We start from the raw sequence: 24,783 nt of genomic DNA, 5'->3' as shown, positions 1-24,783 counted from the left end.
TAGGGGGCGCTCCCTGGTGGTGTCTACGCTGCGCTGCGCTGAGCACCCAGGGGGGCCACGCTGCACTTCACCTGGCTGAGGTGGGAGGGATTTCCTGAAAGGCTTCTGCAGAGAGATGGGGCAAAGGAAGGAAGAGGAGGCCGTTGGTGGTCCCCCTGACCACGGATGTGCATGTGCAGCTCATGAATATTTCAGTGGCCATTTATTTATCCCTGCACCATCCAGCTGCTGGGGCCACAGGCCCAAGGTGGATAAATATAGCCCCTGGGCGATCGATGAGGCATCCGCTCCCCCCCAGCCACATCCATTAGGCCCCTCGTTCCCACAACCTGCTGGCTGGGCACCTTGTCCTGCTCAATTGGTTTCCGATTTTCATTAGCGGTGGAGGCACAGGCCTGCTCCAAGCCTGGGCGTCCCCCTCACCCTCCTGTCCCTCCCCCGCAGGCTGGGCGTAGAGCCCGAGGCTGCCGTCAGCCTGGAGGGGCCTTTCAGGGAGCCCAGCCCACCAGGGCAGTGAAGCTGGGAGGTGCACAGCTCAGCAGCCAGACCTAGCTTCCCTGGCCAACCTCCGGGCTCCACTGAGGGGCAGGGGTTCCCTAGGGCCCTGCCACCCACACCAGGGGCAGCCAGCAAGCATGGTCTAGTTCACAAAGCTGGGCTCTCATTTGCTCACCCTGAAATTTCTGAGGGCCTCCACGGTCCACTCCTAGAGGCAAGGAACCCCAGGTGGGGTTCTGTCACTGTGGGGTTGGGCTCCTTGGGCTGCCACAAGGGGATCCCTGGCTCCATTCTCCTGAGCTGGACACTGCACACCAGCCATCCTGGCCTCCTGGCCTCCAGGGCCAGGCCTGGTGCCAACCTACCGCCCCAAGGAACCAGAGTGGGTTACTGAGCTCTCTTGGCAGGGTGCCCATTGGTGCAGAGGGGACAGTCCACTCGTGCCCAGTGGAGGGCACCTCAGGCAGGCTGGGGCCCAGCTCCTGGGGGCACTGTGACTCCTGGGGCAGTCTCATCCTGGACAGGGGCTGGGACCCTCTCATTCACTCAATAAAGAGTTAGTTACTCAACACCAGGACCTGCTGGACCTTGTCCCAGGAGTCCCAGCTGTGACCAAGACAGACCCAGATCCCTGCCTTCAAAGGACTTGGCCTTGGTGGGGAGTGAGAACAAGCAAACAATCAGACGAACAGACAGCCAACGAGTTCCAGAGGACAACAGAACAAGGAACATGATAGAGAGTGACAGAGGAGAGAGGTGGGGCCACTCCAGCCACCTCTGAGAAGGCGACATTTGAACCAGTGACCTGAAAGGATAAAGGGCACAAGGCAACCTGGGCCTTCCAGGTGAGGGGGGTGGGAAAGGACTCGGTCCCGAGGAGCTGCCCGGGGAAGAAAGGGACAGAAGCACCTCACCCACCCCCTCCTTTGGTGCCAGGTGGCCGAACGCTCAGGCCAGTGGCTGGCAGGATGGGAGCCTCTCCGAAGGCTTGCAGGGCAGAGAGGAGGAAGGATGGTGGCTGGCAGAGGACCAGGGGTGTGAGGCCACCTGCTTGGTGGCTGCGAACACAGGCCCCTCCTCCAGAGCCAGCACCAGGAGAGAAGGGAGCCCAGCAGGCCTGAGCAGGCTGCAAGGCCACGAGGTGACCAAGGGCCAGGGCTGCCTCCAGCCCCTAGAGGGCACAGCCTTGACCCTCCTGCTCATCCACAACAATGACCCAAAGGGTGGGGTGGGAGGGGAGAGGAAGAGCCGGCGCAGGGACCCCAGAGGGAGAGGGGGAGACGGGAGGCAAGCCTATGTCTTTAAAAGAATTTTCATTTAAAGGCTCTTCTCTCTTCCACCATTTCAGTGATCTATATGCAAATATGCTAATGCATGCAAATTAAGACACCACTTTTAGTCCCAATTTAATAGAAAGCATTAAAATACCATTTTTTTTTCCAAAAAACTCCATATGCATGAAGGAAGGTTTTTTTCTTTTTTTTTTTTTTTACTTTTCGCTAAAGTCACATTCCGGCAGCAATTTTGTGCTGTCAAAATGTTCTCAACCAGCGGAGATCTGACTGGCTTCTCTGGGCGCCAGTCACAGGAAGGTTGGGCTCTGCTTCTTGTTGCATTTTTCTTCTTCTTTTTTTACAATTTGGAGAGGTGGGAGAAAAGTAAGAAAGAAAAACAACAACTAAAAACAAGACACCCAAGAGTCTTTGGAAGGGCAGCTTCCATTTGCAGGCCAGGGCCCAGCACCCCGTGCACGAAGTGCGTTATCACACCCACAACCCCCCAAAAGGCTCGGGTGGGGTGTGGTCGTGTGCCTGCGGGCCAGTCCTGCCCCCCCTCCCCTCCCATAGGGTGGGTACAGACAGAGCTCGGAGCTCCGCTCAGTGTGTGCCACTTTGGCGGCAGGAGCTTCTGCCCAGGCCCCCGAATCGCCAGCCCTCGTCCACCACAGATGCCCGGGGGCACAGGCAGGGCCCTTGGTGAGGGTGGAGGGGCGCCACAGCAGGGCAAGGGCCCCGGAGCTGTGGCGTGTGCGCGGCTCACAGCCTCAGCTACACATCAAGGGCTGTCTCTTTTCACTCCATTCGCCGCTCTGTAATTAAACCTGGCCTCTCCGGGTTGGGCTGACAGACCTTTTCCAGAACCCCCCCCCCCACCAGTCTCATTCCCCCTTCTCCCAGTCTTTGCGGCCACTTCATCTTCCCACAGAGCCTTCAGGAGACTTCAGATCTCAGACCTGAAAGGCCTGTATAAAAACCACGGGCAGCCAGCACCTGAGTGGCCGCTGCGGCTCGCCTCCCCGTGTCGCTGGTCCCTCTCCTGGGGCGCCCAGTCCCTGATTAGGCCTGGATGGTTCCGCCAGCACATGCATTTGGCCGATTCCTCTCCTGTTCCCAGCTCCTCTTTCCAGCTGAAGTTAGCCAGGGCCTGACCTCTGGGAGGCTTCAAGGGGCTCTGATCCTAGTGGGCTCCTCCTGAAAGGGTGACCCTCGGCCATCAGGGAGAAAGGGGTGAAAGCGGTCCTGCCGGGTGGTTGGCATTAGTGGTGGCCAAGGCCTCGGTCCCGGGTCACAATCCGTGAACACCGCCGCCCACCGCCCACCCAGGCTGGAGACTGTCATGCGTTCGTTCCTTCTGTTCCCAGAGACCCCGTTGCATAAGAATGACCGACTGTAGCCTTGGCTGGTGTGGCCCAGTGGACTGAGTGCTGGCCTGGGAGCCAAAGGGTCACTGGCTCATTTCCCAGTCCAGGTCCCCAGGAGGGGGTATGCGAGAGGCAGCCACACACTGATGTTTCTCTCCCCCTCTCTCTCCTTCCCTTCCCCTCTCTCTAAAAATAAATCAATAAAATAAAACAAAAAGAATTACCAGTTGCAAACCAGAAGCAGGGAAAAGCAAGGCTCAGAGAGGTGATGCCACCTTCCCCAGTCTCACAGAAACCGTTGCCAAGTGGCAGAGCGAGGCCAGGGCGTCTCCCACACTCCCAGGACCAGCGAAGGCAAGGGGCCACACTTCCGGCACCACTTCGTCCCGTCCCAGTCAGGGACCCCAACTGCCCACTCAGGGCTTCAGCTCCCCATCTGTATAATGGGAGAGGGAGGTCACAGTCTCCTCTGGCTCCTTCTCGGCTCCATCTGTTTCCCACAGTGTAACAGATGGAAGAGAAACAGGGGTGGGGGTGGGGGTCTCCCCAAGCTGTGAAGGGAGGCAGACTGGCTCCCCAGGGCCACCCTCCACTGTGGTAGAGGCCCTGAGGGCTATGGGCCAGAAGGTCAAGGTGAGCTTGGGAGGTAGAGGAAGAGAAATTGAAAGTGGCGGGGGAAGGAGGTGGAGGGGTCAAGGAAAAAAGAAAAAGGGCCCACGGACACAGGTGATTGCGGGGGGAGGGGGGCCTAAATGGCAACGGAAAAAAATACAGTGAAAAATAAATTTAAGAAAGAAAATTGGTGGTAGGAGGAGCTTAAGGAAATTGGAGAAATACTCAGATGGGGCTTTAGGGGACTGAGGGCGGAAGCCCCATTCCAGGGACTTGTCCAACTGAAAAAGAGCCACAAGACGACCTATGGGCAGTGGTCCTGAGGCTGGAGGCTGGGGGCCTGTCGCAGACATGGGGTGCAGGAGCACCCACACTGCACTGGAGCCCGAAGCTCGGAGTGGGGTGCAGGGAGGGGCCGCCACATACATTTCTCCAGCGACAGCGAAAAGGCAGGACAGGAGAGCAGAGCTGGGCTGTCAGGACGGCCCAGCCGGCAGAGCCCACAGTGAAAAAAAGAGAGCAGGTATTTACGGAAAATACCTCCGTGGGTGCCAACCCCTGGTTTTATTGTCAGGGAAAACACAGCCCCAACCGCCGAAACTCGTCCTCCACCAAGCGTCTACGCGCTCAGGGAGAAAGACGGTTTCCCCATCCGACCAGTTTTATTGGACGTAAATATCTACTTATTCGCACCAGGCCCCGGGATGCCAGACACTTCGCAGCTTTTACAGCAGGTGTGGGAGTCTTTACACACGACAGATATACAGTCATATATTAACAAGCCTGATTTGAATTTAATCTGAATTATTTTTTGCTCACTGGGCAGTTTTTACAAAAATACTTTTTTTATTTTACTGATTTGAGAGAGAGAAGAGAGAGGGAAGAGAGAGAGAGAGAGAGAGAGAAACACTGATTTGTTGCTCCACTTAGTTATGCCTGCATTGGTTGATTCCTGCACACACCCTGACCGGGGATCGAGCCTGCGACCCTGGGGTATCGGGACGATGCTCTGACCAGCTGAGCTCCTTGGCCAGGGCGCTGAGCAATGTTTGGACAAACCCAGAAAAGAGCCAGATTGTTTTGGTGCGCTCACACCCTCTTTCCGAGGGGGCATTTTCTGGGACCTCGTGTGCCTGACCCAGAAAGCTCTGGGTAAAGGAACCCCTCTTCAAGGGACACATGTCCCCATCCCACGGTAGCTTTGAAACATGCACAAGCCCACAGCGTTTCCCAACCACAGGACCCACAGCTGCAAGCCAACGCCTCACGTGTGACACAAACATGATGTCCCCAAAAGACAAACACAAGTATTGACTTTTCAAGCATAAAGCACATGACTGTGCTCATAGCAACCCCGTGTCGGCTTTCCACGAACTGTGTTGCCGGGCAGAGGGGGCAGCAAGCGAGGCGAAGAAGGAGAGAGGGGAAGTTGTCTTGTGGGGAATAATGTGGATCAGCCTGTCATCTGGAGACCCATCTTCATCTAGAATTAATGCACTAAAGTTCTTTTGTTTTTCCTCTAAATGGTTTTAAAGAGGCAGTGAATTCTCGGCCCGGACGTGAGGGCTCGGGGTGCAGCTGGCCCGGGCTCCGGGAAGTGAACAGGCAGCCGACTCCAGCCAGGCCTGAGTCCATTATCCTCCACGTGTCTGCCCCAGCCCCAGCCCCAGCCCCTGCCCCTGCCCCAGCCCCTGCCTCTGCCCCAGCCCCTGCCCCAGCCCCAGCCCCAGCCCCTGCCCCAGCCCCTGCCCCTGCCCCAGCCCCAGCCCCTGCCCCTGCCCCAGCCCCTGCCCCAGCCCCAGCCTCTGCCCCAGCCCCTGCCCCAGGCCCAGCTCCTGCCCCAGCCCCAGCCCCAGCCCCTGCACCAGCCCCAGCCCCTGCACCAGCCCCAGCCCCTGCACCAGCCCCTGCACCAGCCCCTGCCCTAGCCCCAGCCCCTGTCCCAGCCTCCTGCCACTGCGTTTTCCTCCAACTTCTCCAGATGGAAAGAAAGTTTCAAATCTCAGCCTTCTGCAGCTGCCATCAAAAAGGCTGTGCTATTCAGGAGTGAAGACCGTGAATGCCCTTGGCTGCTGGTGGGGCAGGAGAGGAAGAGGGCTGGGTGGCGAGGACTGGACCTCTGAGCAAGGAGCCTGGGTCGGCCCCTGGGGTGGGGGCTGGCAGCAGCCCCCGGGACAGTCTGAACGAGCACAGAGTCAAGGACGGGAAAGGCCGAACTTCCCCAAACAGGAGTCCCTGAGCCCAGGAAGCTGAGGACAGAGGGGCAGAGGCGGTGGGGGGGAAAGAGGAGACTGGGCGTGAACCAGAGAACCCCAGGTGACCCTGGGGGAAATCAGGGTCAGGGGAAGCTGTCCCCTGAGGCCCAAGAGCTGAAGGAACCATTCAAGTTTGAGTGATATTTGGGGAGACTCTAGCCAGCGTGGACAGCAGGGAGGAAGCCAACCACGTCCCCAAAGGCCCCCACGGCCACCTATGGCTTAAGAGGGAGAGCGGGTCCAAGACTAAGAAGGGCCCCAGGCCTCTGCCCAGGGCCTTCTGAGAATGCCCACACAGAAACCTGTCCTCAGGGGGGTAGGCCGGGGCCGGGGGGAGCCAAGAACAAACGGCAGCAACAGGAACAGAGTTGAGCCGCTTCAATTATTCATATGCCAGATGGATTCTTTTCCTGCCTTTTTTTCCTGCAAAAATAAGGAGGGAGGGAGTAGTAGTCCTACGACAGTCTCTAAAATGGGGGGGGGGCAGGGAATGCAGAGAAAAAAGCTCTCCAGCTCCCCATTTGTACCCATCCCCCACCCTAGAGACCCCCCCTCCCCAGTCTCCTGATGAGGGGGCCAGAGAGACACAATGCCCTCTGCCAGGCAGAGACCAGAGGTGTCATTTAGGTTTTCTATGAGCAGAGAGCAAGAAGCAAGGAAAATTGCCTGAGAGAGAGAGAGAGAGAGAGAGAACAGCACGGGCTGGAGGGGGAGGCAGGTTCCGACCTTCTGTGAAGGGTATAAAAAATCCAGCCGCCTCAGGGGACACCCAACTATCTAGCATATTGCTGTTAAAATGTCTGCAAAATTTAATACACTTGGCACGCCATCTAATCAGTCCTTGCGAACTCGGGCACTCTCCGCCCCCCCAAAGTCAAACCGCTCCAGACCTCACGTCTATGGGAGTCCCACCCTCGCCCTGTCCACTGATTTGAGATAAAGTTGTCCCCACTTCATTTAAAAAAAACAAAACAAAACAAAACAGCCGCTGGGGCATTTAGGGCACATTTCAACCTGAAGATCGTCCATGGTCCAGAATGTAGAGGGTTTTCTAGGAAGCCGATGGTGCAACAGAGAGAGCCGGGGTCGGGTCCTGGGTTTGGTCCCCAGACTTCTTGGGGAGCGCGCATTAGCGAGAAGCAGGAAGGGCTCCATGGGCAGGTAGGTGCGGACCAGGGAATGTGGCCCCAGGTGGGCAGGCGAAGGCTGCTCTGTCGGGGGAGGCCAGCAAGAGCCATGCATCCCGACGGCTTTTATTCAAGTAGCTGCCTGGCACAGAGAGAGCTGTGTCCCCACCGGGACACAGACAGACACCAGTGGACGCGTGGACACACGCCCAGCCGCGTGCTCTATCAATCCCTCTGTGAGCCCCACGAGCTACCACGGCTATTTCGAGTCCCCAACAACCAGCCAGGAAGTGTCCAGACTGGCCCAAGCAGCGGCCACCTGACCAGCTGCTCTGAGCACAGCCGTCAGAGCTCAGTGGGAGCTGGGTCCTTGCACAGGCCGTCACGTGCTTTGGCCTGACAGAGATCTGGGAGAGCTCCTGAATGGGCCCGGAGGACCAGACCCCCAGAACCTTCACCCTCTGCCCAAGGAGACGAAGTTATTCCCAAACCCTCTCTGTCCTTTCTTTTCGTTGCCTCCCCTCTGAAGTCCCAGGCGGCCTTCAAAAGGCCTGGAGGACCCCAAGAGGCTCAGGGGACCCCAGAAAGCCCGTGTATTTCTTCATAAGGTGGGGTTAGAAAGGACTGACAAAAAGTCGGGAGAACACAGAGTCCCCTCCATCTACAGGAGGCCACAGTAGCCAGGGACGCAGAGCACAGGTGGCCCTATTTAACTTACCTGCCCCTCTCCCCACAGGTGGGGACAGAGACAAACAAGGAGAAGGGCGCCCAAGGAGGTGTGGGTGGGGCAGGCTCCCGAGGCGGACAGCCCACACAGTCACACTGAGCTGGACGCTCAGAAGGGTGTACACTTGACTTGGTTCAGTGGCCTGCCATCACCTTCATGAAATTCTTGATTTTTTGAACAAGGGGCCCCATGCCTCTATTCTACACTGGACCCGCAGATCCTGTAGCTGGTCCCAGATGTGGGCTTTGGAGGATCAGAGGACCTGGGTTCGAATCCCAAGGCTCTGTCCCCCATAAGCCAAGTGGCATCCGAAAAGCCATTACTGATCTCTGGCTGCAGGGAGCTGCGTCTATAAAGTGGGGTGACCACACCTGTGCTCAGCTCAGAGTGGCCAGGAGAAGCGGGAGGAGGAGTAAAGCAGGAAAGAGCTTTGGGACCAGGATCACACATGCTATTCACACACAGGTGTGCTGGCCGAGGGGCGAAAGTGAGGCCTCTTCTTGCTACAGGTGGCTTCCTCGGCCCTGGAGATGCTCTGCTCCGCTGTGGCCAGAGGTCTGCTCCAAAGCAGTGCGGGAGGCGGGGCGGTGGCATGCCAAGCCCGCTGGCCCCATTCACAGGTGAAGATTGGGGCCGGGTCAACCAATGACCTGCCTGTTGTCACAGAGCTGCCTCCGGGCAGGGTGAGGCTGAGGACATTCTGTTCCTGCTATCCAGGCTCCCCCTTGGCCACAGGACACTTGAGATGGGGACGGTGAGAAGGAGGAGTAGGAGGCAGGATTCGGAAAAGGGAGGCAGGAAGGGCTTCATCACACTAAGATACAAACAGACACACACACGCACACACACGCGGTGAAACTGAGGCTGAGAACGTGGCCGAAAAGAAACAGAAAAATCCAACCCTGTTCCATCGAAACTTATTTTAGGGCAGGAGGTAATTGCCAAGGACCCAAATAAAAAGCCAACCACAGGCTGTAAACGGCTCCAAGTCTTTAATTAGACCCCAAGAGAAAATAGTGGCAAAAAGAAAATGAAAGTGGGGGAAGGCTCCCTGAGGAGGGAGGATGCATGTGGTCTCTTCCCCCTCCCCAAGTCGGGGGGCTTCCGATGAAGGGACCCCTCCCTGGGGCAGGTACTGGGAGTGCCTGCTGGCGGGCTGGCACTGCCCCTCTTGGGGCAGGCATGGAGCCAAGACAACCCTTTGCAGCTGGCCCACCTGAGGGTGGGCCTTAGTCTGGGCCCTCCTCCTAGCCTGTGGAGACCAGCCTGGCATGGGGGGTGCGGGGCAGGGGGAAGAGGACTACTGCTCCCAGCCCTGGAGGTGAGGGAGACAGGAGAGCTGAGAGCTCTGGGCCCAGAGTGGCCTCTGATCCGCTGGAAGATCTGCCCGTCCAAGGAGGTGAACCTGCTTCTGGGCCACTGACCAGTCTCTACCCACAGGGCACCGCTCCCACTCCCTGCAGCTGTCTCCAGGCTGCGGCCCTAGGCCCTTCTCCTGGGGCCCACGTGGCGCTGAGGGGGGCTCTGAGGCCTTGCAACCAAAGCAGGTGCCCCAAGGCTTCTCCCTGTGTGCTCTCTCCTGAGTAGGAGTGAACATGTAGAAGTCCCCAGGATGACAGTGGCATGTGATGCGACCTTCCAGTCGTCTGTGCCCCCCCCCCCGGCTGCCCGCCAGGCAGGGGAAGTACACACAGACCCCTCACCCCAGGTGGCATCGGTCACCCCACAGCCCCCTTCCAAGCCCAGCTTCTGGTCCTGGAGAGCACAGGGGACCTATGACTTTAACTAAAGGTGGGACTGCGGAGAAAAGGGGATGAGGGGGGGTGCACAGAGGGCGGGGTTTCATACTCTCCACCTCTCCTATAAACAGACACAACCCTGCTGGCCAACCAAATCCCATAGCGGGGGGTCTTGCTAAGTGCCAAGACCAGCGTGTGCCAGACCCTGGCAGAAGCTACGGCCTCAATCAATGTTATACAACAGCCAGGTTCCCACGGCAGAAGAGAGGCATCCATCCAGACGTCAGGGTCGGGGGGTGGGGGTGGGGGAAGCCCGGGAATAGAACACGACCCAGCCTGGGTCAAGCTGTGAGCAGAGGCTGCCAGCCTGCCCCTGCCTGTGCGGACGGAGGGGACATGAGGTGGGCTTACAACTCAGCGAGGGACAGGAACACCCCGCCTTCCACAGCCAACATCACAGGCAGCCCACTAAAGACCCCTGTCCCTCTCCCCACGGCCACTGCAGCCACCGGCAACCAGAACTGTCACCCACGCCTGGCTCCCCTTCCAGCACGAGCACTTGCTGGGAGTGGGGGGCGCCGTGCCCCCCTCCCAAAGGCTCTGCTCTGCTCCCAGCCTCTTCCGGGCCTAGTACAGGGGGACGTGCTCCAGACACCCAGCAGAACGGCCGGCCCGTCCTGCCTGCTGTTCTAACTGCTCCCGGCAGGGCTGCAGGCCGGGCCCTGCGTGCACACTGCGTGCTGCACCCGTTTCCTTCCCGCGCCTCCACCAGAACATCCAGCACCCGCAGACCAGGTGCAGATCCAAAGGGCAGCAGCCACTCCACCCACAGAACCTAAGGGCCCCGCCCCGTCGCAGGCACTCAGAGACCATGTCCCTGCGAGGGAGGTCTGACTGTGCCCATTTCACAAAGGAGGACACTGAGGCCCAGCGAGGTCAAGTGACAGCCACTCCTCCACAAAAGGGTGGGCCGGCGGCAGCTAGGCTGGCCTGGCTCCAGAGTCTGCCTCTCCCCACTGGGCCTTCTCCCAGTGAGTTCTCCCCTCTGACCACTAGAGCCCGCAGGGGCAGGCCTGGCTGGCCCCTTCCCCTGCGTGCTCCTGTACTGGGTTCTCTGGTCACTCTCACCAGTTTCACGCCTGTGCCCTGTGCACCCAAAGTGTAATGCGGCTGATGAGCGGGACTCCATTCCCAGCCGCCCACCACGCCCCACCGTGACGGCCAAAGTCCACAGGGTCTCGGCAAGCTTCCCCGGAGGAGAGGCCGACGTGAATCCCACCTGCAAGGCTGTCCCCACAGCCACACTCGGGTCAGGTGGGGCCTCCCCACTGGCTCCCCTCCTGCCCGGCTTCCCACGCAGCAGGATGAGCGTGGAGCTCCTCTTGCACCGGGAGGCCTGCGGCCACTCTCCCAGCTTCCTTCCCGGCTTGGGGATGGGTTGTGAGAGGGAGTCCAAGCCCCTGGCAGAGGCAGCAGGAGTCCTGCTAATTAATCAGCTCTCTGTCTTCCCCAAGTGCTCGCCAGACATGACCAGATAGTCCCAGCGACGCGCCCTCTCCCCCCACTTGGAACCGCACAGCAGCCACCTTACGCTGCCGCACCAGCTTCTGCTTCTGTGTCGCAAAACCCCGGAGCCCCGTCCCCCTCGGCCAGGCCCGAGCCTCGAGAGCCCCAAATGGACAGCGGGAGAATTCCATCTAGGCCCAAAATTTAGGCGAAGCTCCACTTTCTCTCCTTGCTTTCGGATAATTTGGGGAGGGGGTTGAGTCTACCCCCATTTCTTGGAAGTGTTAAGAGACGGCCCTGCCTTCAAGAAACACTAACTTGTCACTGCAAGCAACCAAGGCCTGGCTGGTCCCCCCCCCGCCGACCCTGTCCCAGAGGGACACCACATAGAAGCTGCTCCAATGGGAAGCAGAAGCTTACTGGGGCGTTGGCAGCACCACAGACACCCCTGTGGCTCTCCGGGTCCTAGGTGGGGTGCATGGCTGTGCCCTCTGAGTGCCAGCCTGTATAGGCAAAGTTGCCAGGCAGGGACATCATGTAAGAGAATAGCAGGGTCCCCAAGGCAAGGAGCATGGGTCAAGCCAGACTGGAATCACAGCTGAGAAGCCTGGGGGTGGGGGCGCTGGAGGCCCAGGAGCCAAGGACGGCACCCTCTGCTATGGGTCCTGTTTCGAGGGGGGCAGCACGGTGCCACGGCGCCAGCACCTGTGTGATACGGGTGGATCTGCCTCACTCTGCTAGGCATTGGTTTTCCCACTAAAAACACCAGCCGGCAGCGGGTCGCCGGGGGCATTCCAGAGCGGCCAGGCCGGGAGTGCTCAGCAGAAGGCCGCTCACCGTGAGCGCCGGCAGTGATAGCCGCTGCTGTCATTTTCATCAGCATCGCTCCTTTTGACTCCAGGCATTCCATGAGCCTCCTTTCAGACAAAACTACAAAGTAATGCGGAAGATCTGAGCGCTTCCAGCCTGGGGAAAAAAAGCCACATTTCTTAAATTCTTTATGCCCAGAATCAAAAATAGTGAGGGGAAGGTGGTGAAGACTTGATTAGAAGCTACGCGGGGTCTGGCCAGGTTTTGTGAGCCTGAGTGACCCAGAACTGGCCCTTGTGTGATCCAAAAGGCACAGGCCTCAGAGTAGCCAGGAGACTGAGGACACGTGCCTGGCTCTTCCAGGCCCATCCTGGGGGGAATGGGTTTCGTCGGGGTGAAGCATATTTATCTAGGGCAGCAAGGGTTAATGCGGGGCTGGGAGAGGCCAGGCAGCACGGAGCACTCCCTGTTTATTAATAAGCTATTTATCACCAGCTTTGCTTTTAATGCCATTTGGGCTTAATGTCGTTAATGAAATATAAATACCCACGCTAACGATGTCGGTCAGAGGCAGCACGGGCAGCAGACGGCTCACGAAACAGGGCCAAACCGCCGGGCACGCTGGGGAAGAGGCTGAGAGCTCGGGAAGCGGAAGAGGTTCCCACCAGCTCGGCACCCCCCAGCCCCCCCTCTGCTCCACCACAAGATGCCCCAGCTGGCCATGCCGGGAAAGGCTGGGTGGAGGGTAGCCTGGGTTGGGGGAGAGGAGGCCTCCCAGGGCCCGGGATGCTGTTAACTCCTGGGGAACAGAGCGGGAGCGAGAGCTCCCACCTCGGGGGCAGCGCCCGGCTGGCATCGGGCCCCTTGGCTGCAGGAGGCTGGGCCGGCACCAGCTGGCGGCAGGCCCCCGTCTCGCTGCCCTGAGCTCCCTGACCACTGGGCATGGAGCTGGGGTGAGAGGGGTCTTGAGAGGGAGCCAGCCGTTAGGGTCCCCTCAAATTTTCCAATAAAGACCATCCTCGAGATCCCTGGAATGACATTTCGTGCAGCCCTGTCCCACTGGACGGCACCCCCCCTTCCTGAGAAGCTGCCACGGGGCTATTTGGAGACCTTGGGGATGGGCTCGGAGAGGTCAACAGACAGTTATTTCCGCTTGGTGCCCAGAGGTGTTACAATAGGAAGGTGGCCCTGCACAGCAGGCCACCTCGGACCTTGTGCTTGACCTGGCTGGCCCCTCCCACACGGTGGGCCACCCTTGCCCACCTTGCCTGGGCTCAGAGCAGTTGTCTAAGTGGACAGCCACCTAACCCACACTTCCCCAGGAACCTCAGGCCCCGCCCTCAGGAGAGCCCCCAGACTGTTCCTGGACCCCAGCCTCCCCCGGGGGTGGGGGGTGGCCCTGGGGCTTGTTTCCCAGCCCGGGAGCCACAGATCCTTCGAGGGAGACTTGGACTCTATTCATCCAAGGCCCACCTGGGCCCAAGTGTAGGTTGGAGACCCTGGCAAGCGGCTGACCTTCGCTCCATCCCCCTCTCTCTGTTCTGTGTCGGTGGAGGTGACAGTGCCCCAACCTTGTCCTGGCTGCCAAGTCCCCAGGCAGCTCCTCAAGGGGGCTGCCTCTTCCCGAGGGGCCTCCACGCTGTTCCCAGGAGGGAGCCCACAGCCTCTGGCCTCCTTGCTCAGGGTTGTCAGAAAATGCAAGACAACTGGTGAAATTTGAATTTCGGATGAACTGCCAGTACTCTTTTATTTGTGTTAAGTATGTCCAAGTACCCCATGGAACATAGTTACACTAAAAAAATTTTTTTTGCGGTTACCTGGAATTCCAATTCTACCGTGTGTCCTGTGTTTCTATTTACTGACCTGGCACCCTGACCCTGCTCCTTGGCAGGTAACAGGGAGCAGGTGGGGAGGGTGTCTGGTGGGTGAGCAGGACAGCGCCGGGCAGTGAGGGAAAGCGGGGGTTCCCGCCCGTCTCGGAACTGCAGTCTCCTTCCCACCTGCCCTCTCCCCTCACCAGTCACTCCTGTACTGCCCAACGCCATGGTTCACCTACGGGGATCCCCTCTCCCCACACCCCCCAAAGTCACCTCCAGGTCCCTGAGGAGTGCAGGGCTCATTGGCTGGGGCTTGGGGAGCTCAGCTCAGACACTAATCCCCTGGGTAGCTCCTGTCAGATTATTAATTAGCTAAAGCGGATCGGTCCTGGAACAACATGCGTTTGGACTTCTGATAAAGCAGGCCAGGGAAGCCGGGCGGGGGGCTGCTTAAAGTGACAAGGCCCTGCTTCTGAGCTGCTCCCCGAGGAGGAAACAGGCGCAAGGGCAGAGGCTGGGGCAGGGCGATTTCCAACAGAGCCCAGCACTGCACTGCTCTTGCCTGCTCGGGAGCCCGTGGGACAGGGAAGTGGCTGCAGAGGGGCCTAGATTTGGGACCCATCAGAGGAGGAATCGGCGACAGCTGGGTCCTGCTTTTTAATAAAGAGCTTGTGCTTAATCAGATCCCACCGTCACTCAACTCTTCAAAAAAGCCTCTTATTCCACTTGAGGTAAAAGCTGGAGTTCTCACAGTGGCTCTGCGGCCGTCCGGATCCGGGGGGCTGCCACCTGGACCCCCTGACCTCACACAGCATCTCCCCCCGTTGCTTCCCTCCCATCGCTGCTGCCCTCCAACATGCCGGGGTGGGGGGTTCCTGCCTCTGGGGTTCACACAGGCCAGTCCCCCTGCTGGGAACACTCTCCTCCCAGATATGAATCGGGTCGGCCGGTTCCCTCACCCCCTCCTGCCCTCACCCAAATGTCACCACGTCAGCGATGCCTTCCCCAGATGCCACACCTAAAATGACAAACCACCCACCCACACCCGCCCCCCACCACACAAACTCCCCTTTGCTAGTCTCCAAACCCGCTTTAGTTTCCTGCGGGGCGCAAACCCCCCCCCCCCCGCGCCTGACCTGAGCGTGACGCTCACCTCTCCGTTCGCCGGCGCACCCCCTCCAATGGGAGCTGCACAAGGACACGGACTCTTGCCTTGTTTGCTCACTGCTACACATGGTCCCAGTTCTCAGAGCCTCTCAATCACACTCCGTGAGTGAATGACCACAAAGCATGAATGGTCAGAGGTCAGAGGTCAGGACTGGGACCACCACCTCTCCTGGCTCTGAGCCCCAGGTGTCTGGGCCCCAGCCCGGCCCAGTAGGCTCCCCAGGAACCTGTCTCCTCCCCTAACCCTACAGATCTCACCTCTGTGCATTTCTGCCCCCACACCAGGTCCTGCCCAGCATACCCCCTGAGATGCATTTCCAGGCTCAGAGTCTCTGGAGGGAAGTGCTGGGGGACCCATCTCGGGGCCCCCTAGACCCCCGCCCCCATCAGCTGGGACTGCAGCTTTCCCCGGAAGCAGCACGAGGTGGGACAGTGACGAGCGGAGGCAGCGCCAGGGCTCCCAGCTGCCACCGGGCCCAGCTCAGCTGCCAGCAAACTCCTGGGCTTGCATTGTTTTGACTTGAGTCGGTGAAGCTGAAATATTGAGTCACAACGGCCCTAAATTTCATTACCAGCTCTTAACACAGATTACTAAGGGAAAAAAGTTGCTTTTAATTGCTTTTCCCGATTAGCATTTCTGGGGGAGAAACTAGTGATTAATTATAGCTTCCCTCCTCTCACCTGCCCGGGTCACAGGGGCCCCAACAACCCCAGGCTACCGAAAGGAGGCCTAGGGTCGGAAAAGGCCCTGATTCTGAAGGGCCAAGACTCCAAACCAGGCAGAGAACCTGGGTGGTGAGTGGGAGGTGAGGAGCCTGCCCAGGGCTGATTTACCAGAATACAGGCAGTGAGCAGGGTGGGCGGGCCGGGTGGAGGCCCTCCCAGGGCCCTGTTGAAGGCAGGACTCTAAGGAACCTCCCACCGATGGCCTCATGCCTCAGCGTGGTGTCCTCTGGGCTGAAGGAAGGACCTCCACCTGGACCAGGTGGTCTATACCTGGGGAGATTCTAGAAAGCCGGAAGAAGACAGGATAGGAGTAGCCCGAACATCTGCAAGAGAAGACACATTCGCAGCTCTCGGGGCTCCTCTCGTGTGCAAAACCTCTCCCATGCCGCCAAGTTCTCCTTGTGGAGGGTCCAAGGTCATGGGGGTGGAAGCAGGGCAGACATGCTTCTCCCCTCATCCACAAGATGTTAATCTTGCCAAAGCCATAGGCTGTTGTCTCCTTTGGGATAACCAAGTCACCGAATGAGAAGAGGCCTCTGGGTAGTTTCAGGCAGGGCAAGGGCTGCGGGCCCCTCCCGGCTCCTGTACGTTCAGGTCTGTGCCTAGTGGAACCCAGGGGCTTCTTGACTCTGCTAAGAAGGTAGAAGGCAGAAGGGAGAGCTGAGAAGGGAGGCCCAGGGCAGGGGGGTGGGGTGGAAGCATCGGGCAAAATTCTCACAGATCAGAAAAGAGGAACATCAGTAATGCTTCGCAAAGCATCCCCCCGTCATGTCTCCACCCACCCCGAAGGGGCCACAAGCTTGGGGCCCACTCATCTGGAGCGCAGCGTCACCCGGGGGTGGCAGAGGACCCGGGCTCCCGTGCCCCTTAGCCAGAACCTCCCTCTCCTGGCCCTCCGCACACCCACTCCGGCTGCGTGCTCTGGAGTGGCCAGCCCCACATCAGAGCAAAGCCCTGGAGGATGGAGTTAGAACTGTCCAGTCGAGTTACGAGTCAAGGGCACGGATCTAGTGCAGGCCACAAAGGCAGAAAGCAAGGAGCCTCCCATGCAGGCACACACGCACACACCCGCCCACCCAGACACACCCTCCCTGGGGCTCGGCCTAGTGTTTTGATGCCAACAGACACACCCTTGCAGCCAGGCGGAAGCACCAGCTACCTGCTTAGGACATCCCTGTCATCCCCCTACAAGACGTCACTGGCCTGCTCCTTCCTGTCACTCCCCCTGGAGGTCAGGCCTCCAGAGCTTTCCTGGAGGGTGGACCTGGCCCACGTGGCTGGGAACATGTTGCTGGCACAGGCAAGTGCTCACAGGGGGCCCCCGCAGCTGGCTGTGACGGCCTCATGCTCCCTCCAGCCAGGCCCAGCGTCTGGCCTGCTGTTTGGGCTGTGCAGCGCCTGCCCAGGGGCTCAGGGATCACTCTGCTACTACAGCGTCATTCCTGGGATTGCCTGCCACATCCTGGCCCAGGCAGATGACTCCAGGACCCAGGAGAGTGGAGCCTCAAAGCAGAGACACTGGGAGAAGGGATCGTGGCCCAGGTCATTTCAGATGGGGCACCTGTGGCAAGTCACACTGAGAACCGTGCAAAGACTTGCCATGTGGACAGACTGCTGAGGGTGGAGGCTGCGCTGGGCCCGTGGAAACGAGGAGGTCTTAGAACCACGGCTTGGTTCTGTGTGTCCCGGAGCACGGGAGAAAATAACACAGAACCTCGGCCCTCAAGAACAGAGGCCACATCCAAAGCCACGGTGAGAGGAACTACATGAGCTTCCAGGCCCAGCCTCAGACTGCACAGAGCCCATGGTGCGAAGGCACAAACAGGCTTCGGTGCAGAGTCTCAGGGCCGAAAGGACAGTGAGCTTGGGAACCCTGCTGAAACGGCATTGGAGACAACCAGACCCCTGGCCTTCCCGCCGCGTGGTGCTGCCCAGAGATGCCTAACCCGCTGAAACAAGCTTTCTTGGCACCCAGGAGGGTGCTTCTCCCCCTAAATCCACAGGACATTAACCTCTGAGAGCCACAGGTCCTCCCTAGCACCGCCAGACATGAGCAGGAAACGAGGGGCCACCCGTCGGGGTGTCTGGGATGCTGGAGAGGCCCTGGGGTCTCCCTAGTGCGTCAGCAAGCCCTGTTAGCGCTCCCTCTGAGCACGCGGACTCTGCCCCGTCTCTCCATGCCCGCCTCCAGGCTCGGCCACCGTTTCTCACACCTGCGGCCGCAGCAGCATCCCCTCTGGCCTCCCGTTCCTCCCCTTGCCAACTTCCGGTCCAGCTACCTTTTTAAGGTGATAAAAATCAGGTCACTTTACCCCCCTGTTTAAAAACCTTCCAGCAGCTTTCTGTCACCCAGAGTAAAGCCTCAAATTTCCCTGGTGCACTTAAGCCCCATGTCCCCAGCCCCCACCTGTATACCACCTGGCGCTGGGGCCTCCTTTCTGCTCTCCAAATGCACTGAGCTCATCCCACCTCAGGACCCCTAGACCAATCACGCTTTCTTGGTGGATATTCTTCCACCGCCCTTCGGGTGGTGGTCTACTTCCTCCCCTTTGATTTCAGCTGTTACCTGCCCAGTCACCTCCCACCATCTCATCCCATGTCCACTCTGCACTGGTGGTTTTCTTCTTCTCTTCCGGGCTTGGTTATGGTCCACGTGCCCTACCAGAGCTCTGGGGGAGCCAGGGCAGCCTTGTCCACTCTGTCCCCAGTAATGGGCAGACCCCAGGCCCTTGGTAACTGACGACTAAATAGACCCCGATCGTCTGTGGTGGAGCGTGACACGGGAGAATCCGAGAGGTAGACCTATGGGCCAGGCCCGGGCACGGACTCACTCACTCCAGTGTTGTGAGGCAGGACGCCTCTGAGACCACTGGTCGATCTCCCTGCCACAGAGAACCCAGTACCTAGAAAGGGCTGGGTGAGCCACTCAGTCCCTTTGCAGCCCTCGGAGTTCCCAGCGTGCGGAAGTCCCGCAGGACTCATGGAGCCCATGCCCTCTGCTGGGTGCAAATCGCAGCTGGCCCCGGGAGCCAGCACGGAGTGGAAACTTCGGAGAGGAAACAACAAATGGGCATGTTTTGCCAAGTGAACAAAGAAAACAAGAAGCCTGCCACTGAGAACAGCACGGGCGAACGTGCCCCCTCGACAGGCGGCCATGGGCACTAGGGCAGCCTGCTTACATTCAGGGCACAAGTGGGGAGCCCACCCGGGGCTCGAAGGCACGGCCCGTCCTGGGACCTGTACTTGCTGAGGAAGCGGAGTCGGGAAAGAAGAGCCCTAGAAAGTGGAGGTGTGCAGTTCTGGGGCCGAAACCCAGCAAGATGGCAACCAAGAGTCTCCACAGCTCCCCATCCCTCCCTGTCGCTGCCCCCCTCCCCCTTTCACAGCAGTGGCACAGCCTAAGTGCAGAAAGACCAACATATGCTGGACACCAGGACGTCACCCACAGGGCTGCTTGACCGAGGTACCCCAAGGCCGCATTTGCATCTGGTTTGCAAATCCCTGGACTGTAGCTAGGGCTGCTGTTAGTCCCTGAGGTGGCCCACGGCCTTGGGAAGCTCTCAACCCCAGTGGACACCGGGGCTCCATCTCTGCAAGTGCTTCCTCCTTGCAGTTTCAAAGTCCAGAGGTGCGGAGCCCGGCCACGGAGGGAGGGGCAGGACACGCCTGCCTGCGGTGCCCGTGGGGAGGGGGAGTGCAGGAAGGTGACCCGGGGCTGCTGACCGCTGCCGTCTGGCGCCCACCAGAGGAGCGGCCCCCAGCCTCGCCCTCCCAGCCATTCTCTAGGCGCTCTGCCCCCATCCCCGCCCCGAGGCTGTACCCCTCAATTTTACCAACACAGAACCCCCCTAGGCTGGTTCCCTCAGGATCTGAACAGAACACAGAACATGACCAATATGTGATAAACCATGGATGTGTGCCAGCCCCCCATCCGGAACACCACGTCTGAGCCCTGCAGGTAAGTATCTGGCAGCGTCAGCCCCGGGGACTTCCCATCCCTGGCAACCATGACCTTCCTCAGGCAAGGGGCGATTTTCAAGCCTGTACAAAAGACACCTGTGGCTTCGCCAAGGCGGGTCCTGCCTGGGCTGGAGGCCCCCCTGAGGGCGCCTGGACAAGCCACACCTGAGCTCAGAGCAGAGCAGTGGCCTCTGGCCACACAGACGGGCTGGACCTACGGTTCCCAGAGGTGACATTGAGAAATGGCCAGGTGCTTAGCTCTGGGATTGGGGTCTGTCTGCTGGAGCCCGGCCTCACCCGGAATCCCTGCCCACTGCCCGCACCACTCAGTGTCACACGGTGGCGGTGGCGGGGCTGGCAGATTCTCAAAGGGTCGGTTCTTCCCATCTCTTCGTGTTACAGGTTGGGGACTGAGCTCCGGAGAGGGGAGAGCAGTGAGGGGGCAGCCAAGCCAGGGCCCGCTTGCAGGTGTCCTGGGCTCCGTTCTCAATCCCGAATTCTCTCGCTTTCACCTCCGGTGGCTGGGCCACCACCCCCCAGGTCAGAGCACACCGGGAAAGGCCTAGGCAACCTCTCCCTAAGTCCCCAAAACTGGCCAACCACAGCCCCTGCCCATAGTTCCCGGTGACGTGTTGGGAGTCAGAAGAAGCTACCTTTGCGTCCCAAGGCGCCGGGGTCCGAAGTCCATTCCAAAGCACTCAAGTGAACTGCAGGACCCCTTCTGCAGGAGGGGACAGTGGAGGTGGCTGGAAAGGCAGGTGGGCTGGAGACGGTCTTTGCCTTCACTCAGGGAGATCCGTTCACCTACCAAGATAAGAGAGGAAAATGGACCGTCAGGCTACGGTTGAGACCCACAAAGCTGCTCCAGAGAGGAGGGCAACAGAGGGTACAGTTCTGACACCGTGCGCAGTGACAGGCTGGCGAGGCAAGACAGCCTGGCCCGTCTGCCAGACAGTCAGCAGACAGCATGGCTGTGGTGAGGGCCCGGCCTGACCCCATGGCCAATGCACCTTCTGCACAATTAGTAGCTGATTGCTCGTTGTCACACCTAACAACAGCAAAAAAATCAAACAGGGAGAAGGAAGAATAGACCGGTCAGGTGTCACCCCAGGCAACAACAAAGTGACCACACCCAGAGCTTGGCACCAGGGGTGAAAGGTCAGCCTGGCAGTGGAGCCAGCGGACACTGGAAAGCAGGTCAGACTCGGACCCAGGCAACCCACCCGACCCTTGGGCTCCCCGACCTCCCGCTGGCTCCAGACGTTCCCCCAGCCAGTGCCCCGCGGCTCCCATGACCCCCCAGTGGCCTTATGGGAGCTTCTAAAAACGGCATCAACAGGTGTCTCTGCTGCTACGGGGATGGAGGGAGCACTTGGTGTCTTCTCTGTTCTGTCCCCTCTCCGCTGGGCCATTTTCCCTCACAGGGAAGAAGAGGGGGCGCACGCACGCACCCGAAAGGGGGCTGCAGAGGCATTTGTTGTAGGGACAGGGCCAAAAAAACGTGGCCCGAAGACTTGGTGCCCAGCTACCAGCAACCTTTGTATCGATGTAAGAAAATATTGTGGTGTTTCCATGGCGATTCCTGTTTTGAATATCCACTCCACTCACTTTTTTAAGGGCTTTTCCTGTTTGTGTTTCAACTTCAAACCTGTAAATATTGTCAGCCTTTTCAGAAAAACGAGCCCGTGTGTGTGCAAACACACAGGCGCTACCGACCTCAGTGCTCGGCCGCCTGGATGTGACAGCTATGGGGCGGGAGCCCAGGGGGGCCCTCTGTCCACTCTCACACCGACCCTGCCTACGGGGCTGGCATCAGGCCGCGGGAGGGGGGGCTGAAATCCTAGTCCTGCCCCCCCCCACTTTGGCCTGGGGATTGCAGCATCCACAGCGCCTGTATATTCCTGCTGCGTGTGAGTGGGCTCAGCCCTGACTCCGCAGTGTGGCATGGTGTGGGCAGCTGCCCGGCAGGTTCTCCAACTTGGCCCAGCCCTTGGATCCCCCAGGGCCTCCCCGGAGTACACAAACCCCTCCTCTTCTGCCTCCCAAGGCTGGGCCATAAGTGGAAAGCGGAGCTGGTGCTTTGAAGGCAAGAGCTTCCAGCTCTACCCGAACCTCTGCGGCAGGGCAGCGCCACCAGCTCCCTGGGGGAGCCTAGGGGAGGCGGGCAGCAGTGGTCTGGGGCTCGGATCAGCGGCTCCCACCCCACCCTGCAGCAGCGCACAGGGTTAACAGTGGGTTTCCTGGTTTCCATGGATTCCCGCCAGGCCCCTAATGTGAGTTTCGTGTGATTTGGGGGAAGTGGATTTCCTTTGTTTTCCAGTTTGGGAATATTTTTTTCTTTAAAAAAGAGGAAAAAACACTTTAATGGGAACTTCAGGGCCACTGGGAGACTCACTCCTCTGGGCTGTGACACTCCCCGGCTTGCTAGTCCAGATTCCCCAAAGTCCTGGGCAGCCCACCCCCCCAACCAAACACCTCTAAGCTAAAGGAAGGGGTGTCTCGGCTCACGTACAGCTCCCCTTGCCCAGAACACTCTTCTGCTGGGGGCAGGGCTCTCCCCTAACACCCATCGGAAGGACCCCTGCCCCACCTGACAGCCAACGTCTCACTCAGATAGGCAGCTGACACCCCCCCGAGAGCACACACGTTTCCCCAGAGAAAGGGTCAAGGGCAACACTCCCACCTCCCTGACCTTTGGCAAGGGGCTCGAGAGACCAGGGTCTGATCACACATGAACGGTGAACATGAGCGACACCAGGGTCCTATGTCCTGGCTCAGAAGGGGGTTTAGGGACAGGGGAAAGGGTCTCTCGGGTCCTGGTGAGGCTCCTGTCCAGCCTCCTCCAGCTAAGGGACAGGCATACCCAGGGCAGCAGGAGCAACTGAACAAAGGGTGTGGCCGGCCGCCTTCTCCTCCTCCTCCTCCTCCTCAGTCTTCCCCATTCCTGCCATCCTCCAGCCCTGCCAGGGTGCGGCCTCTCTCGGGGACTGTCCCCAACCAAGTGGCCTGACCCACTTACCAAACCAGGGCACAGGCCCCGGGGCCTGCCACAGACAGGGCCCTCCCACGGCACAGGCCCCGAGGCCGTGGCAGCAGCCGGCCCCTGGTCAGGAGACACAGAGCCCAGAGGACAGAGCTCGGGGGGAGGAGGCGTGGGAGCCACACACAGGGGCAAAAACAGCACTGGGCTGAGAGTCTAAATCCATGGCTTCGAGTCCCAGCTCTGCCACTGACGTCGCTGTGGGCCCTCGGACGAGCCATCCCACTCCCCTAGGGCCCAGTTTCCTGACTGACTGCTCAGGGGAGACTGCGCCTCCTACCCGGCTACCTCACAGCTGGGGGCGGGGGGAGTGGGTGCAGATCAACAAGAGAGCTCACAGGGGTCAACAGCGCTCCGGAAATGTCCCGCCCTCTCTTCCAAATCTCTACAAGGTGCCCCTGCAGAGACCACCCCAAGCCCACACGCCCCTCTATGCTGCTTCTCCTGCCTCCTTCCTGGTGGCACTTAAATCCACACTCGGCTACAGTCCTTTGTTCACGAGTCTGTCTCCACCACTGGGTTTGTAAGGCCCTCACGGGCAAAGACAGATGCCCACTGTCTGAGTGTCCCCACTGTGGGCAGCAGGAGCATTCGTGGAACTGAACTCCTGAGCTCACGCCAGAATCGGATGGGCCTGCGCAGCGCCGCCCCTCTCCGACGACCAACGACGTCATGGAGACTTGATTTTCACGCTCCCCCCTCTTCGGTGGCCTAAGCCCCAGCCTGCACCTTGGTCCCTGCCCCTCCTTCATTAGCATCGGGATTAACACCTTTCAGGGTCAAGGGGACTGCTTGGTTACTTGATCCTCCTCCATCTGATTCAGGTAAGAACTGACTGAGCACCTACTATGTGCCAGGGAGCACCCCTGGAGTGGAGGGCCCACTCGGAGGTGTGGTTTCTGCCCTCAGCCAACAGGCCTGTGTGAGAACTGAGCACATGCACTCACTGGACCCCTCGGATTTGCCAAGTGCCATGCTAAGTGGTCCCACCGAAGCAACACGCAGCAAGGATCATGGTCCCTGTGGACAGATTAGGAAGGGCGGGCACAGAGATTTAAAGCCACTTGCCAAAGGTCATGGCCCCCTAGTGTTGCAGCCAGGCCTGGACTAGGGGTGGGCAGGCTCCAAGGCCGAACTCCCTTAAAAGCTCCTCTTCGGCCCCTCCTGGACCTCCGAACCCACCCGCGCCTAAGGCTGTTTCCCCTCCTGAATCCCAGTTCTGCCCCCCAGACGAGCCCCCAACGAACCCCAGAGCCACCAGAAAGCACCTGGATCCTGACCAGAGGGAGGGCAAAGGCTGCGCTTAGGTACTTCCTCCTGGCTGGGCTCCAGGCGCAGGAAGGCGGGGCCTGCGGCGACGCACCTGGCAAGGAGCGCCCCCAGTCCTGCCTGGGAAATGGGGTCCCAGCTGTGGGGACGGCCTTCTGGATGGGGAAAGGGCAGAGCCGCCCATTGCTACCTGTCGTCTGACATGGAGGGGACAAGCAGGCCACTTCGGGAGAGGGCCACTCTGAGGGAGGAGGTTCCGTGGGGCGGGACCAACAACTTCCACTTCCCTCCAGACCCAGGGCAGGCTAAGGGGCTTTTTCCTGCGGTGGGGGTGGCGGGGACAGAGATGCTCCCGCCTCCCCTCCAAGCAGGACCTCCTACTGCCAGGAGCGTCTGCCTGGGAGACCCGAGATGGAGAATGGGGCTGCGGGCACCTGCGAGAATGTGTGTTGAGGGAGTGCCTGTCACCTCCTCAAAGGAGAGAAGACACTGGGAGGTGGTGGGAAGGGACCTACCTGGGGAGGACAAAGGGGTGGGAGAGCAGGTGGGGGGCAGGGGGGGCGATGAGGGGGGCGGGGAGAGGACAGAGCCCTAATGAGCAGATTTCACAAACCGCCCGGAGTGAAAACAGAACACAGACGTGTGCATTGCCCAACTCCAGGGCTGTATGGAAAAGGGGGGGAAAAACCAATAAAAAAATCCACATCTTAATACAAAAATCCTCCATGATGTGTTGTGGCACGAAAGTGTTTTTCACTGCATTTTTCATCTGTGATCTCACACAGCCTACGACGGGTACGCCCAGCGCAGCCAGGGTTTGATGGTAGGTACACAAACAGAGCAAACATACACAATTAACCAAAACAAGGGCAGCAGATACGCGGATGGG

At 59.5% G+C, this 24,783-nt stretch overlaps 1 protein-coding gene across 3 annotated transcripts in view; it reads right to left on the bottom strand.

Annotated features, from left to right (window-relative positions):
* Positions 1–24,783, bottom strand: part of CASZ1 (castor zinc finger 1) — a 145,966-nt gene that overhangs the window by 93,671 nt on the left and 27,512 nt on the right. For all 3 annotated transcript variants that reach the window (XM_037045249.1, XM_037045251.1, XM_037045250.1), the window contains exon 2: positions 20,239–20,389. The gene's annotated coding sequence lies outside the window, so the exon portion shown is untranslated. The remainder of the gene's footprint in view (positions 1–20,238; positions 20,390–24,783) is intronic.

This window comes from Sturnira hondurensis, unplaced genomic scaffold (assembly GCF_014824575.4).
Source record: "Sturnira hondurensis isolate 20B ecotype Veracruz unplaced genomic scaffold, ASM1482457v3 Scaffold0004257, whole genome shotgun sequence".
In the NCBI taxonomy this organism is placed as follows: domain Eukaryota; kingdom Metazoa; phylum Chordata; class Mammalia; order Chiroptera; family Phyllostomidae; genus Sturnira; species Sturnira hondurensis.
This window is presented reverse-complemented; position numbering and strand designations above follow the sequence as displayed.